Genomic DNA, 15,720 nt, shown 5'->3' on the forward strand with positions numbered 1-15,720 from the left:
GGCTCCCAATGCTCAAAATACACAAGGGGGTTTGGTAGCAGTAGGGGGAGGGTGGGGGGATGGGTGTTTGTGATGGTGGTGGTGGCAGGTGAATGTGACAAATCAGAGAAAGACGGCCCCCTCCTCCCCCTATAAGCACAAGGAAACAGTGAAGAGCTCTCCTCCAATCACAGGCTGGGTCTGCCTCATGCCTGCTAATCATTGGTTCTCTGTTATGCCTATCAGCAATAACCGTGGAAGAGCAGCAACCTATGAGTGGAGGAGCAGCAAGCAGTAAGGTAAGTGATAGTAGTGAGGGAGTTACTGGTGAAATACCTAGCAGGGGGGTTTGGTTAGGGGGTGGGCTTGGCCTATTACCAGGATCATGGGACCAGCATCTGTTGGGGCCAAGAGTTCCATTTGATGATGATGTAAAATGAGGCTGCAAGAGGGATTTCGGGGGAGAAGGAGGATGCAAAGGAGACTGCAAATGAAAGAGTACAGTTTTAAATCTGTCAAAAAGGGATATTCAGCAATCTTAGAGTCACAGACTTTTACAGCATAGAAACAGACCCTTCAGTCCAACTCATCCAAACTGACCAGACCAATATGACCTTGTACCATTTGCCAGTATTTGGCCCACAACCCCTCTAAACCCTTAATATCCATATAACCATCTAGGTGTCTTTTAAATGTTGTAATTAGAGCTGCCTCCAGCAGCTCATTCCATACACGCACCACTCTCTGTGTGAAAACATTTCCCTCAGGTCCCTTTTAAATCTTTCCCCTCTCACCTTAAACCCATGCCCTCTAGTTTTGGACTCCCCGACCTTAGGAAAAAGACCTTCGCTATTCATCCTATCCATGCCCCTCATGATTTTATAAATCTCTTTAAGGTCAGCTCTCAGAGTCCGAAGCTCCAAAAAGGCATCTGCATATAGCTCAAACCTCCAATCCCAGCAACATTCTTGGAAATCTTTTCTGAACCCTTTCAAGTTTAACAAAATCTTTCTCATAGCAGGGAGATCAGAGTTATACGCAGTATTCAAATATTGCCCTCACCACTGTCCTGTTCAGCCACAACATGACATCACAATTCCTATACTCAATGCTCTCACCAATGAAGACAAATCTGCCAAAAACCTTCTTCGCTATCCTATCCACCTGTGACTCCACTTTCAAGGAAATATGAACCTGCCCTGCAAGGTCTCTTTGTTCGGCAACACTTCCCAGGAAGTGTATAGATCTTGCCCTGATTTGCCTTGTCAAAATGCAACACCTTGCATTTATCTATAATTACATTCCATCTGCCACTCCTTTGCCCATTTGGCCCACCTGATCAAGGTCCCATTGTACTGTGAGATAACCTTATCCACTGTCCACTACACCTCCAATTTTGGTGTCATCTGCAAACTTACTTGGATCTGAGAAAACGTTAAATCATTGAAGTCATAGATTTCTTAGAAACGCATGTTGAATCTCCAGATTAGGGTTGCATATGCTCAAGAGCTACATACTTGAAAACAATGCAGTGGATCCCTTCTAAATAACAATGTTTCAATCATTACATTTAAATCTGTGATTGAGATCTGAAGGGGAGTACTGTAACTTAGCTAATTCCAGCTGTTACATCCAAATTTCAGGTTTCCTTTCTTTCAGTTCTGAATGTTTGATATTCATCTCATCCTTTTCAGATCCTGCTTTTATTTCTACCTTTAATTTATCTGCTGACTTAATTTAGCTTTAGTTAAAGATTTCAAATGATTTACAATTATATCTTCCACTTCCTGAAAACTCTTAGCAACATTCAAAGCCATCTTCAAATGTCCATGCAATACGTTTCATCACAATACAGTTGCTTTTTGTTGAGATTCACTGAACAACCGTTATTTTATAAAGGCACCAATCCATCTGAAATCTCGAAAATTCAACAATCCTAAAAGCATCCCTTTCTAGCACTCATACTAAAGTAATAAAGCAATGGTGATGCAGTCTTACATTGGATAGCTCCAGTCTGGAATGCACTGCCTGGAAGTGTGGCAGAGGTAGGTTCAATGGATGATTATTTGAAAGGAAATGGTGTGCTGGGATATAGGGTAAAGGTGGAGATTAGCAATAGGTGCAGGCATGATGGGCTGAACAGACTTATTCAGAACCATAACAATTCTGGGATTCAGAGATAATTCCCTTCTCTATCACCCCCACGGTTTCGCCATTTAACTGTGGCAAAACATTTAATTTCCATTCTTGAAAATCTGATTGCCTCTTCCTGGAGTCTTCATTCAGCTGAACATATATTTTATCGCCTTCAATAACCCTTTCAGGATTTTAACCAAACCCTTTTGGTCTGGAACTTTTATTCAACTCTTTAAGAGGTAATCTATTATTAATAATTCTAAACTATTTCCTCTCTTTCTTAGAAGCAACTGCTTCACAAATCAGCTTCTGCTAAGAACCCTGCAAAAATTTCAGAACTGAACCTTAAAAAATACCCTTTTTTAAACCCAAGCTGGGGTGTTTTCCTAACCAAAAGGGAAAAAACAACCCTTGACCTTCCAAACTAGAGCCTAAGGTACAACTATTTACCTTATCCACTCGTAAAATTTTCCCAAATTAAACAAAAATTATTACCCCCAGGAAGTCTTTCTCTTACACTGTGTTTTGAAACAAAATTAAGAGCAAGTGAGGACTGCAGATGCTGGAGATCAAAGTCCGAGGATGCTGCTTGACCTGCTGTGCTTTTCCACCGCCACATTTTTGGCTTTGAAAGAAATTACCAAGGACATAGAAATACTTTCATGTTAATCATTGAACTCACTCAGACACATAGAAAATAAACTCGTTCAAATTCAAACATTCTAAACTCAAAATAGGTTAAATTAACATACGTATATAAAGCACACACTGTACATCATAGAAGGACTTCAGAATCTTGGGGAAGGTCCAATTTGCTTGAATCATACCAGACATCAGGGATTTCAGTTACTCAGAGTCAGAAAAAAATGTTAGAATTGTTTTCCTTCGAAAGAGAAAATTGAATAAGTATATAAAGTATTATTTAATTGGGAGCCTGTGGTTCCTCATTGTTTTCTCCATGGCAATGCTTTGCTCAGTCGGACTCAATGACTCAACTTCCCAATCAATCTGAAGGTCTGTTCTCCTGCAGAATAAATTGCTGTGATCGTTTGAAATTTGATATTTTTGCATTTTTCCTGCTGAGTTCAAGATGGAAGGCTTCTACAATATCCCTCTCCACAGACACAATTACAAGTCCAGAAAATGGAGCAAGGGAGGAAATTATAAGAATGACATGGAAATAGATTGGGGAGAGGACAGGATTGATCATATGATAAAAATGATGGTGATGATGCATAGAAACCACGAAGATAGAAGCAGGAGGAGGCCATTCAACCCCTCAGGCCTGCTCCACCATTCTTTATGATCATGGCTGCTCATCAAGCTTAAAACCCTAATCCCACCATCCCCCCATATCCCTTGATCCTTTTAGTCATGTGTTATATCTACCTCCTTCAAAATATATAAAATTTGATTTCAATCACTTTCTGTGGTAGTGAATTCCTCAGGCTCATCACTCTCTGGGTGAAGTAATTTCTCCTCAACTCAGTCCTGAAAGGTTTACCCTTTATCCTTAAACTATGACCTCTGGTTCTTAACTCCTACTCCCCACTCACTGACCCTTCCTGCATCTAACCTGCCCAGTCCTGTTAGAATTTTATAGATTTCCTAGAGAGTCCTCCTCATTCTTCTAGACTCTAGTGAATACTATCCTAACCGACTCAATCTCTCCTCAAATGTCAGTCCTGCTGTCCCAGGAATCAATTTGGTAAATCTTCACTGCACTCCCTCTATAGCAAAAACATCCTTCCTCAGATAAGGAGACCAAAACTGCACACAGTATTCTAGGTGTGGTCTCACCAAGGCCCTGTAAATTTGCAGCAAGAAACCCTTGTTTTCCACTCAAGTCCTCTCGCTATTAAATCCAACGTACAGTTCCTCTTCATTACTCGGAGAAAGTAAGGACTGCAGCTGCTGGAGATCAGAGTGTGGTGCTGGAAAAGCACCGCTGGTCAGGCAGCATCCGAGGAGCAGGAGAATCGATGTTTCAGGCATAAGCCCTTCATCAGGAATGAGGGGTTTATGCCTGAAACGTTGACTCTTCTGCTGCTTCGATGCTATTTGACTGGCTGTGCTTTTCCAGCACCACAGTCTAGGCTCTTGTCTTTTTTACTGCCTGCTGCACCTGAAAACCTACCTTCAGCAGTGAAGTGAGCTATAGGGAGAAGCTGAATAGGCTGGGGCTGTTTTCTCTGGAGCGGGTGGAGGCTGAGGGGTGACCTCATTGAAGTTTATAGAATCATGAGGGGCATGGAGAGAGTGAATAGACAATGTCTTTTCCCCAGGGTAAAGGAGTCCAAAACTATAGGACATCGGTTAAAGGTGAAAGGGGAAAGATTTCAAATGGACCTAAGGGGCAACTTTTTCACACAGAGGTTGGTGTATGTATGGAATGAACTGCCATAGGAAGCGGTGGAGTCCAGTACAATTACAGTATTTAAAAGGCATCTGGATGGGTATATGAATAGGAAATGTTTAGAAGGATATGGGCCAAATGCTGGCAAATGGGATTAGACTAATTTATGATATCTGGTCAGCATAGATAGATTGGACTGAAGAGTCTGTTTCTGTGCTGTACATCTCTATGACACTATGACTGTGCACAAGGCCACCCAAGTCTCATTGAACATTCCCCTCTCTCAATTTACAAAATTCAAATAATAATCTGCCTTTGTATTTTTGCTACCAAAGTGGATAACCTCACATTTGTCCACACGATACTGCATCCGCCCACTCATTCAGCCTGTCCAAACCATACTGCAACATCTCTGCATTCACCTCAGAGCTTACCCCTTTCAACCAGCTTTATGTCATTTGCAAATTTGGAAATATTATATTTAGTTCCTCATCTAAAGCATCGACATGTTTGAGAATAGTTGGGTCCTGGCTCCGATCCCTGCACTAGTCACTGCCTGCCATTCAGAAAGAAGGAACTATTACTCCTTGTTTCCTGTTTGCCAACTAATTTTCTATCTATCTAACTCAATACACTAGCCACAATCCCATGCACTTCAACAAAGTCCCACAAAAGAGATTACAGTAATGTGTAAGGTACGTGTAAGTCAAAGTAAATGCAAGGTAAAGTAGACGATAGTGGGACAAAAGAAGTGTCAGAAAACAACAAACGCTGGAGATCACAGCAGATCAGGCAGCATCCATGGAGAGAGAGCAAGCCAATGTTTTGAGTTTGGATGACTTTTCATCAGAGCTGACTTGCAAAGTGTGGAGAGGGCAGCATTTATTAATTCCAATCCTCGCTAAATCTTTTAACTACAGAAGACAGAACTTTTAAATCCTCAAAAGCAACTTCCCGTAATTCTGCTCGAACAGAGTGAGTATCAAATGTGGATATTTCTGCACTGGATGTAGGTTTGCTCGCTGAGCTGGAAGGTTCATTTCCAGATGTTTCGTCACCCTACTAGGTAACATCTTCAGTGGGCCTCCAGGCAAAGCACTGCTGATAATTCCTGCTTTCTATTTATATGCTTGGGTTTCTTTGGGTTGGTGATGTCATTTCCTGTGGTGATGTCATTCCTGTGGTGGAGTCATTTCCTGTTCTTTTTCTCAGGTGGTGGTAGATGGGGTCTAACTCGATGTGTTTGTTGATAGAGTTCCAGTTGGAATGCCATGCTTCTAGGAATTCTCGTGCATGTCTTTGTTTGGCTTGTCCTAGGATGGATGTGTTGTTCCAGTCGAAGTGGTGTCCTTCCTCATCTGTATGTGAGGATATTAGTGAGAGTGTGTCATGGCATTTTGTGGCTAATTGATGTTCATGTATCCTGGTAGCCAGCCACAAAACAACATGATTCACTAGTATCCTCACATACAGATGAGGAAGGACACCACTTCGACTGGGGCAACACATCCATCCTAAGACAAGCCAAACAGAGACACGCACGAGGATTCCTAGAAGCGTGGCGTTCCAACCGGAACTCTATCAACTAACACATCGAGTTAGACCCCATCCACCACCACCTGAGAAAAAGAACAGGAAATGACTCCAACACAGGAAATGACATCACCAACCCAAAGAAACACAAACGTATAAACAGAAAGCAGGAATAATTAGCAGTGCTTCGCCTGGAGGCCCACTGAAGATGTTACCTAGTAGGGTGATGAAATGTCTGGAAATGAACCTTCCAGCTCAGTGAGCAAACCTACATCCAGAACCTCAACCTGAGCTACAAATCTTCTCAAAACTCGCTAATATTTCTGCACTGTAGTCATGTAAATACAAGAAATCCTTTTACAGTTGTTAAAATAAATATTGCTTCAAAGGGACCATTTACCCCTTCTAAATTGTTTGTTTGATCTGTAGCTTTAAGCCTCTTCCAATTTGTTGCAATGTGTCCCCGGGCAGAATTTCTGAATTTATTATAGTACCAGGTGGAGTACCCCAAATGATCAAGCTTATAGATAAGGAGGAATTAACTATCTTCCCTTCTTTATCCAGCCACACATTTAGTTGGTGGCAACAAGTTTAATGTAGAAAGAAACTATAGCTTGCTTTGTTCTCAGACCAAATGAATTTGTGTTCCAATTTAACCTGGCATTTTGTTAATGAAAGAGAAAGTTTATTATGGGGGAGCGGGGATTGCTGGGGGAGAAGGGATGTTGAAAGATCAGCTTAAGTGATTGGAATGTGAACATGAAATGGCAGATTGGGTCTGGAAAAACTGTAAGTCGTGGCCATCATCTGGTTCTCTCAGAAATGCTGAGCAGTGGCCATGATGTCATGTTATTGAACTCGATGTGGAGTTTGGGAAGCCTGCAAGGTGCCTCATCAAAAAGAGTTGCTCCTTGAGCTTTGAGTCTGAACCTGGGAAGTAAAGACTGCATAATGTTATCTCACAGCTGTTACTGCTGAATGTCACATGCTCAGAAACATTGAGAAACTCACAACCTAATTTGTTTGCCTGAAATGGAGAATATTTCATCCCCATCCCACCTCTGGGATATACCCTGTGAAGTCTCAGGTGCTTTGGTGCCAGGCAACAAGGACAGTTTAAGGCTCCAAAGTTACTGTTTGATGTCGACCAGTATATCTTGCAAGAAAACCATTTTACTGTTTATTCAGCAAAGATTGTGCGCACAAATCCGGCATTGACTTGCATAGTCATAGAGTCATAGAGGTGTACAGCATGGAAACAGACCCTTCTGTCCAACCCGTCCATGCCGACCAGATATCCCAACCCAATCTAGTCCCATCTGCCAGCACCCGGTCCATATCCCTCCAAACCCTCCCTATTCATATACCCATCCAAATGCAATTGTACCAGACTCCACCACATCCTCTGGCAGCTCATTCCATACACGTACCACCCTCTGCGTGAAAAGGTTGCCCCTTAGGTCTCTTTTATATCTTTCCCCTCTCACCCTAAACCTATGCCCTCTAGTTCTGGACTCCCCAACCCCAGGGAAAAGACTTTGTCTATTTATCCTATCCATGCCCCTCATAATTTTGTAAATCTCTATAAGGTCACCCCTCAGCATCCGACGCTCCAGGGAAAACAGCCCCAGCCTGTTCAGCCTCTCCCTGTTGCTCAGATCCTCCAACCCTGGCAACATCCTTGTAAATCTTTTCTGAACCCTTTCATGTTTCACAACATCGTTCCGATAGGAAGGAGACGAGAATTGCACACAATATTCCAACAGTGGCCAAGACGTAAGCAACATATATATCGCTGAGCATTTCAATGAGGAGACTATCTGAACAGTCATGAACAATGTTAAGTATTGTTGATGTGCTGAGTTATTGGAGCATTGGTTTACCACAGAGTTGATTCTGTTTCAGTCTAACGTACCTGATCGTGGTATATTGAAACCACTGTAGAAAGACTTTTATTTTCAAAACAACAAGAAATTGTCAGTGCATTCACAGAAGTATTGAATTATTTATTGTCAGATGTATTCAGTAGAAAATACCATGAAAAGTGTTTTCTGTTGCCATGCACAGGCACCAATCACATTAATTCAAAATAAAACAAAAAGTAAAGAGAGACAACTTTAGGAGAGTCCAACATTTCCTCAACTGTCACTAGAGTCTCTGCTCTGAGCTACACCAGCCCACACCACGCTGCTTCCTGTGTCCCCACACTGAACTACACCAGCCCACACCACACTGCTTCCTGTGTCCCCACACTGGGCTACACCAGCCCACACCACACTGCTTCCTGTGTCCCCACACTGGGCTACACCAGCCCACACCACGCTGCTTCCTGTATCCTCACACTGAGCTACATTAGCCCACACCATGCTGCTTCCTGTATACCCACACTGTGCTACATTAGCCCACACCACGCTGCTTCCTGTATCCCCACACTGAGCTACACCAGCCCACACCATGCTGCTTCCTGTGTCCCCACACTCGGCTACACCAGCCCACACCACGCTGCTTCCTCTGTCCCACACTGGGCTACTCCAGCCCACACCATGCTGCTTTATGTGTCCCCACACTAGGCTACACCAGCCCACACCACGCTGCTTTATATGTCTCCACACTGGGCTACACCAGCCCACACCATGCTGCTTCCTGTATCCCCACACTAGGCTACACCAGCCCACACCACGCTGCTTCCTGTATCCCCACACTAGGCTACACCAGCTCACACCACACTGCTTCCTGTATCCCCACACTAGGCTACACCAGCCCACACCATGCTGCTTCCTGTATCCCCACACTAGGCTACACCAGCCCACACCATACTGCTTTCTGTGTCTCCACACTGGGCTACACCAGCCCACACCATGCTGCTTCCTGTATCCCGCACTGGGCTACACCAGCCCACATCATGCTGCTTCCTGTGTTCCACACTGGGCTACATCAGCCCACACCATGCTGCTTCCTGTATCCCCACTCTGCGCTGCACCAGCCCACCCCACACTGCTTCCTGTATCCCCACAGTAGGCTACACCAGCCCACACCATGGTGCTTCCTGTGTCCCCACGCTGGGCTACATCATCCCACACAATGCCCCCTCCAGCGGCCCACTCCATGGCTATGTATGAGTCCCTCTCCAGGTTTCACTGGCCGACTGACTGACTTTGTCGCCTGGCTGCCTCTGAACAAATACACTGCTGGTCTGGAAGCCATCGAAGCCACATTCCTGCCAAAGAGCTCTCTTTATCAGGTAGCCTTGAGGACAAACTAAATAAAATGGAGAACAGAAGAAGGGGAAAAAAGGGCAAAGAAAAAGAAAATGGAATCTGAACTGGCCAAGCCCAGGCACTGTCCACCATTGTATTGCGATCATATTTTACTGTGTATTGAAGGGTTTATTTTAGGGTATATTTTTGGGGTTTTCTTTAGGGTTTATCAAATGGTAGTTCTTTTGCTGAAGGTGAGCAGATGCCCTGATAATGGGATTTGTTACTTCAAAGGAGCAATCAAGGCTTGGAGATCTGCTTTTAAATTGAGAGAATGAAGAGATCATTTTGATAATGAGACTTTATTTCCCTCGCCTCTACTCAGCTCATGGATTCTTGTTGGGTAATGTTACGAGCAGGCGCAATGGGAGAATTTGGCTCCCTAACCAAAATTGAAAATGCTGGAAAAGCACAGCAGTTCTGGCAAAATCTGTGGAGAGAAACTAGAGTTAACATTGAATTGAGTTCTGAGGAAGGATAACTTGACCTGAAACATTAACTTTCATGTCTCTCCACAAGTGTTGCCAGACCTGCTGAGTTTTTGCAGCATTTTCGATTTTTATTTCTGATTTACAACATCCGCAGTTCTTTCAGTTTTAATTTGTCTCTCTACCTTTTTCAATTCCCCCTTGTCGGTTGCAAAAAAATTTTAAAACTCTTTTTAGCACATAGCTATCATGCTTCAATTAAAATGTATTTAACAAAAGAAAATTGAAAGAGACAAATGTAAGGTTTTCTTGAGTGAGCTGTAAAATGGATTTTATAACCTGCTTACCCCAAAGATAAATAATAAGATGAGACATCAAACACAAACATTTACAAACAAAGGTGATAAGTTTTTACAAGAGAATGTGTCTAGCACAGACAGGAGGAATGAAGGTTTATGTAGTCCTTAGAACATAAAACATTACAGCGCAGTACAGGCCCTTCAGCCCTCGATGTTGCACCCACCTGTGGAACCAATCTGAAGCCCATCTATCCTACACTACTCCAATGTCATCCATATATTTATCCAATGGCTATTTAAATGCCCTTAAAGTTGGCAAGGCAGTGCATTCCACGCCCCTTCTATTCCCTGAGTATAGAAACTACCTCTGAATTCTGTCTGATATCTATCACCCCTCAATTTAAAGCTATGTCCCCTCATGCTAGCCATCACCATCTGAGGAAAAATACTCTTACTGTTCACCCTAACCCTCTGATTATCTTATATGTCTCAATTAAGTCACCTCTCAACCTTCTTAGAGTCCTTGAGGTGTTGGATTTTTTAACATGGGTGCTTAATTATTGTCTGGTTTCATCAGCAGTGACAATGTTTGTAGATATTGAGTTCTTGGTGAGTGGCTGATTGCCCTATTAGCTTTTTTGCTGGTTACTGTCTGCTAAGATTATGAAAGAAACAGTAGGGAGAAAGAGTATTTTAGTCTTTACTATTGCAAACCCCTTTCTTTCTGGCTTCTCTGTTATTGAAAAATGACCCAGTTGTTGAAATATAGTTCACTGTATCTTTCCAAGCTGGCTAAGTGGTAGGCTTGGCTTTCATCACACCATATGTCAATTTATCCTCTAACTCTGACTTAAAGCAGATGTAGTGATGCTGTAACTTTAAGTACTTATTTCATCCTGGATTCTTTTACAAGAGAGATTGAACAAGAGGTGACAAGTTAAGAATACTTGTGTAAATAGTGTAGGATATGTTGTGTTTTTTTTTTAAAAAGCAGCCTGAATGGGCATGTCCAGCTTTCACAGATCTAGATTTCTGGATTTTGGTTTCTCAGTAGCATCAGAAGCTATTGGGGTCTCAACAGAGTTGGAAGCTAAAGGGCTTGTGTCCTGGCTGTTACTCTCTCTGAATTTTCTCTTAATGTTTCTTCCTCCTGGATGGGACACCTGCATGTGAGAATCTGTGTCTGGATTTGTCTTCTTGCCAAGATATGTGTTTATGGGATGTTACTGTATTGGTACAATTAATTAATAACAATTACTGTATCTTTTATTATCCTGTTAAGTTTCCAATAGAGTTATCCTAATTTCCCCTTTCTTTGGTTGTATTTTAACTAGTATTTAAATAAATTGTGTTTTGCTTAACATTGAATACTTTGATGAGTTGGATTGCATCTGGTATATGGCACTTCACATTTGCCTTTAAAATAAGAAAACATTAGGGACTAGGCTACCTTCCTAAGATACTTTGAGGGGCTCTGGTCTGGTCCATAATATAGGAGATACAGATCAAGTTCTTGATGACTGACTCAATTGTCTGATTTCAGCGTCTTTAAAATGATAATTTCTGTGCTGCATTTATTTCATCTTAATCTCTTGGCATGCCTCATTTCTTGTTCAGGCAATCATAACAGCCTGTTCGGTCAGAAAATACTGACCTAACAGGCTCCTATTTTCTAGGTTTCTGCCCTTAAGGTTATGGTGATGAGCTCTCTTCTGGAACCACTTCAGCCCATTCAGCATAGGTAAACCCACGGTGCTATTGGAGAACAAACTCTGGGATTGTGACTCAGCAATCCTGAAGAAATGGTGATAAATTTCCAAGTCTGGATGCTGAACATCTTAAGGAGGACTTTGTAGGTTTCTGTGCTCCCATGCCACTGCCCTTGTAATTAGCCGTGGTTCCAGGTTTGGAAGATGCAAAAGAGCTTTGGAGTATTTTTTTCATTGCATCTTATCAATGGTAAACGCTGCTACTATTGAATGATGGTGGAGGGAGTGAATTTTGGGAAGGTGATGCCAATCAAGTGGGCAGCTATGTACCAGGTGGTATCAAGCCTCTTAAGTAGAGTTGGAGCTATACCATTCCAGAAATATGGGGAATATTTCATCACATTCCTGACTTGTGCTTTATAGATAGTGGATGGGTTATGTGGACTCAGGAAGTGAATTACCTTAAATAGGATTCCTAGCCTTTGACCTGCTCTTGTGGCCGTGGTATTTCCATGATTAGTTTGGTTCAATTTCTGGTCAATGGTATACCCTAGAAATTGATAGTGGGAAGACTCAGTGATGCTAATGCCATTGAATGAAGAAACGAAGTATAGATTCTGAAGAAATGCCTTAGCTGAGATTCACTATGTCAGGAGAAACCAGCTACAGAATTTCACTTTTTCTTGTCTGTAGCACCAGACAATTGGGCCTGATTCACTGATGCATGGGAAAGACTTTAAGATATGACTTAGTGACAACTATGTAGAAGGAACTGCCTTGGAAAGAATTTAAAAACAAATTGAAAGTTTCCTTTTTAAAATGTAAACTTTAATATGAGTCACTATCAAGGCTGGCATTTGTCATATACCCAGAACGGTCTCCATGGTGATGGCAAGCTTCCTTCTGGAACTGCTGCAATCCCACCATATTGCATGGTAATATTCCAAACTGGTTGCCTCTGAAATTGATGGTAGAGTTAAAAATATCAGGTGTGCTCAACAGCTTGCTGCATTGAATCCTGCAGGTAGTACAGTTGGCAGACAGTACGGGTGGCAGACATTTCAGACACGTGTAGGGTTGGAGATTTGGGTTAGTGAAGTGGAACAGCTGAGTCACTTAGTCCAGAGTCTGTTTTTTACTCATTGTGACTACTTCCAATCTGTACCTCAGCTCCAGCCACCTGTCTTGTATCCTTTTGTCCACTTTTACTGATTTTACAACACTGGCATCTCCAAATCATGACCAATTAAAGAGATTTTGCACTAACTAGTCTAGCAATTCATTTGAAAAGCTTGAAAACCTCAAACAAATCCAATCAAACTTGGAAATGCACAAGCAAGCAACAGATAAAACCAAACACAGAGATGTATGAAGCATTCACTTTGGTCATGATATGGGACCAGTAATCCAGAGGCTCAGGCTCATGATCTGTGGAGGCAGGTTCAAATCTCACCTGGGCAGCTGGTGAAATTTAAATTCAATTAAATTAACAAAATGAAATATAAACAGAGTCTCTGTAAGAGTCATCAATTGATGTAAAAACCAGTCTGTTTCACTGCTGTCCTTGACAGAAGGAAATTTGCCATCTTCATCGGGTCTGGCTTATACGTGACTCCAGACACACCACAAAATGGTCGACACTCAAATACTGAAATGGCCTAGCCTGACCCTCTGTGCAGGGGCAATTTAGGATGGGCAACAAATGCTAGCCTTTTCAGTAACACCCTGATCATGAGAATATCAGGCAATATGAAACAAAGGGCCCAATTCCAACTAGGACAGTGGAACAAAAGGACATAGCAATATGGGAACACAAATCATTGAATGGACAGTGTGAGTGGAGAGCACAGTTAATAGAGGACATTAGATCCTGGTCTATATAAATGGGGCATAAAGATCAAAAGTAAAAATAGTTATGATAAACCTGTAGCAAACACTAGTTCTGTCTCAACTGGAGTATCAGATCCAGAACTGGACACTGTTAGAATCATAGAATAGAATGCCTAGAGTGCAAAAACAGGCCATTTGGCCCATTGAGTCCACACGGACCCTCTGAAGAGCATCCCACCCAGATCTCCCACCCTATCCTTGTAATCCTGCATTTCCCCATGGCTAATCCACTATTCTGGACACTATTGGTAATTTAGCATGGCCAATTTATCTAACCAGTACATCTTTGCACTGTGGAAGGAAACCTATGCAGTCATGGGGAGAATATGCAAACTCCGCACAGACAGTTGCTTGAAGGTGGAATCAATCCCTGGCGCTATGAGGCAGCAGTGCTCACCATTGAGCATCCCCTGATGTGAAAGCATCACAACAGGATCAGAAGTGATTAAGGAGAGCAGTTGCAAGGATAACGAACTTCAGCTATGTAAGGTAGATTGGAGAAGCTGGGACTGTTCTCATTACAGAGGTGGTGGAGTGGAGATTGGATAGATATTCAGAATTGTGAGGAGACCAAGAAGAGCAGAGATAAACAAATCTCAATGGCGGAGCCTGGAGGGCAGTAGTTAATTTAATTAGCAAAAAGAAGCAATAGCAAAATGAGGAAATCAAATGTTTTTGGTGAAGGTGGATTCAACCTTGGCATTCAAAACACAATGGGGTCGTCACCTGAAAATGAAAATCACTGAGTTATAAAGAAAGAGGCAGTTGAGTGACACCAGGTGAATTGCACTTAGTGAACTAGCACAGACACAATGGGTTGAATGGCCTCCTCCTGTGCTTTAATTGTTCTATTACTCCATGATTACAGGGAATGCAAACTCTATTTTAAGCAATCTTTCCTCATAAATGCTAACTAGTAGATGAGTCTACTCTCTCAGGAGTGTACCTCTCTGTAGAAGGGCTTTGGGGATTATAATGGTGAACCATGTTCTACAGAACATCCAGATTTCCACATGCTTCAGCAGCATGTGGTATTCAAAAGCACTGTTCAGTTTCTATCCAATGGTAATCTCCCAGTCCCAGGCTGTCATTAATATGGTTGCCAGTAGATGACAAGGATGATCATTTTGCAGGTTATTAAAAGTGTATCTGATCCCATTCCTGCAAAAGGTTTGCTGTCCTTCGTTTCAGGTGGTGGCATGAGGGGAATGCCCTTTGAGGTCTGCTCAATGTCCTATAGTGATAAAGGGCTCAGACTGAATGCTGCTTCCCAAACTGTTGATGTAACATCTGTTCATTGTAAATATAAAAACTGCAATGAGGCAGCAATACTCATTTAAATCAACACGATTTGTCCAACACTTCACCCAGATGGAGCGTTCATGAAATGGTTGTGTGTTGCATTTCACTGTCCTTGGTGACCCAGAGAGAGATCACAAATTCAGATAAAGTTATTAACCCACTTCTGTTCCTCAGCATTAATGTGGAGTTGCTGGTGTTGGACTGGGATGGACAAAGGCAGAAGTCACATAACACTGAAATAGCTATCGTCCAACAGGTTTATTTGAAAGTACAAGCTTTTGTAGCTACCTGACGAAGGGGCAGCGCTCTGAAAGCTTGTACTTCCAAACAAACCTGTTGGCCTATAACTTAGAACATAGAAGAATACAGCGCAGTACAGGCCCTTTGGCCCTCGATGTTGCGCCGATCCAAGCCCACCTAACCTATACTAACCTATACTAACCCACTATCCTCCATATACCTATCCAATGCCCGCTTAAATGCCCATAAAGAGGGAGAGTCCACCACTGGGCATTCCATGAACTTACGACTCGCTGAGTGAAGAACCGAGCCCTAACTTCAGTCCTATATCTACCCCCCCTTAATTTAAAGCTATGCCCCCTTGTAATACCCGAATCCATACGCGGGAAAAGGTTTACGCTGTCAACCCTATCTAACCCCCTAATCATCTTGTACACCTCAATCAAGTCACCCCTAAACCTTCTTTTCTCTAATGAAAACAGCCCCAAGTGTCTCAGTCTTTCCTCATACGATCTTCCTTCCATACCAGGCAACATCCTGCTAAACCTCCTCTGCACCCGTTCCAGTCCCTCCACATCCTTCCTATAGTAT

This window comes from Chiloscyllium plagiosum, chromosome 20, assembly GCF_004010195.1.
Source record: "Chiloscyllium plagiosum isolate BGI_BamShark_2017 chromosome 20, ASM401019v2, whole genome shotgun sequence".
NCBI classification, from domain to species: Eukaryota; Metazoa; Chordata; class Chondrichthyes; order Orectolobiformes; family Hemiscylliidae; genus Chiloscyllium; species Chiloscyllium plagiosum.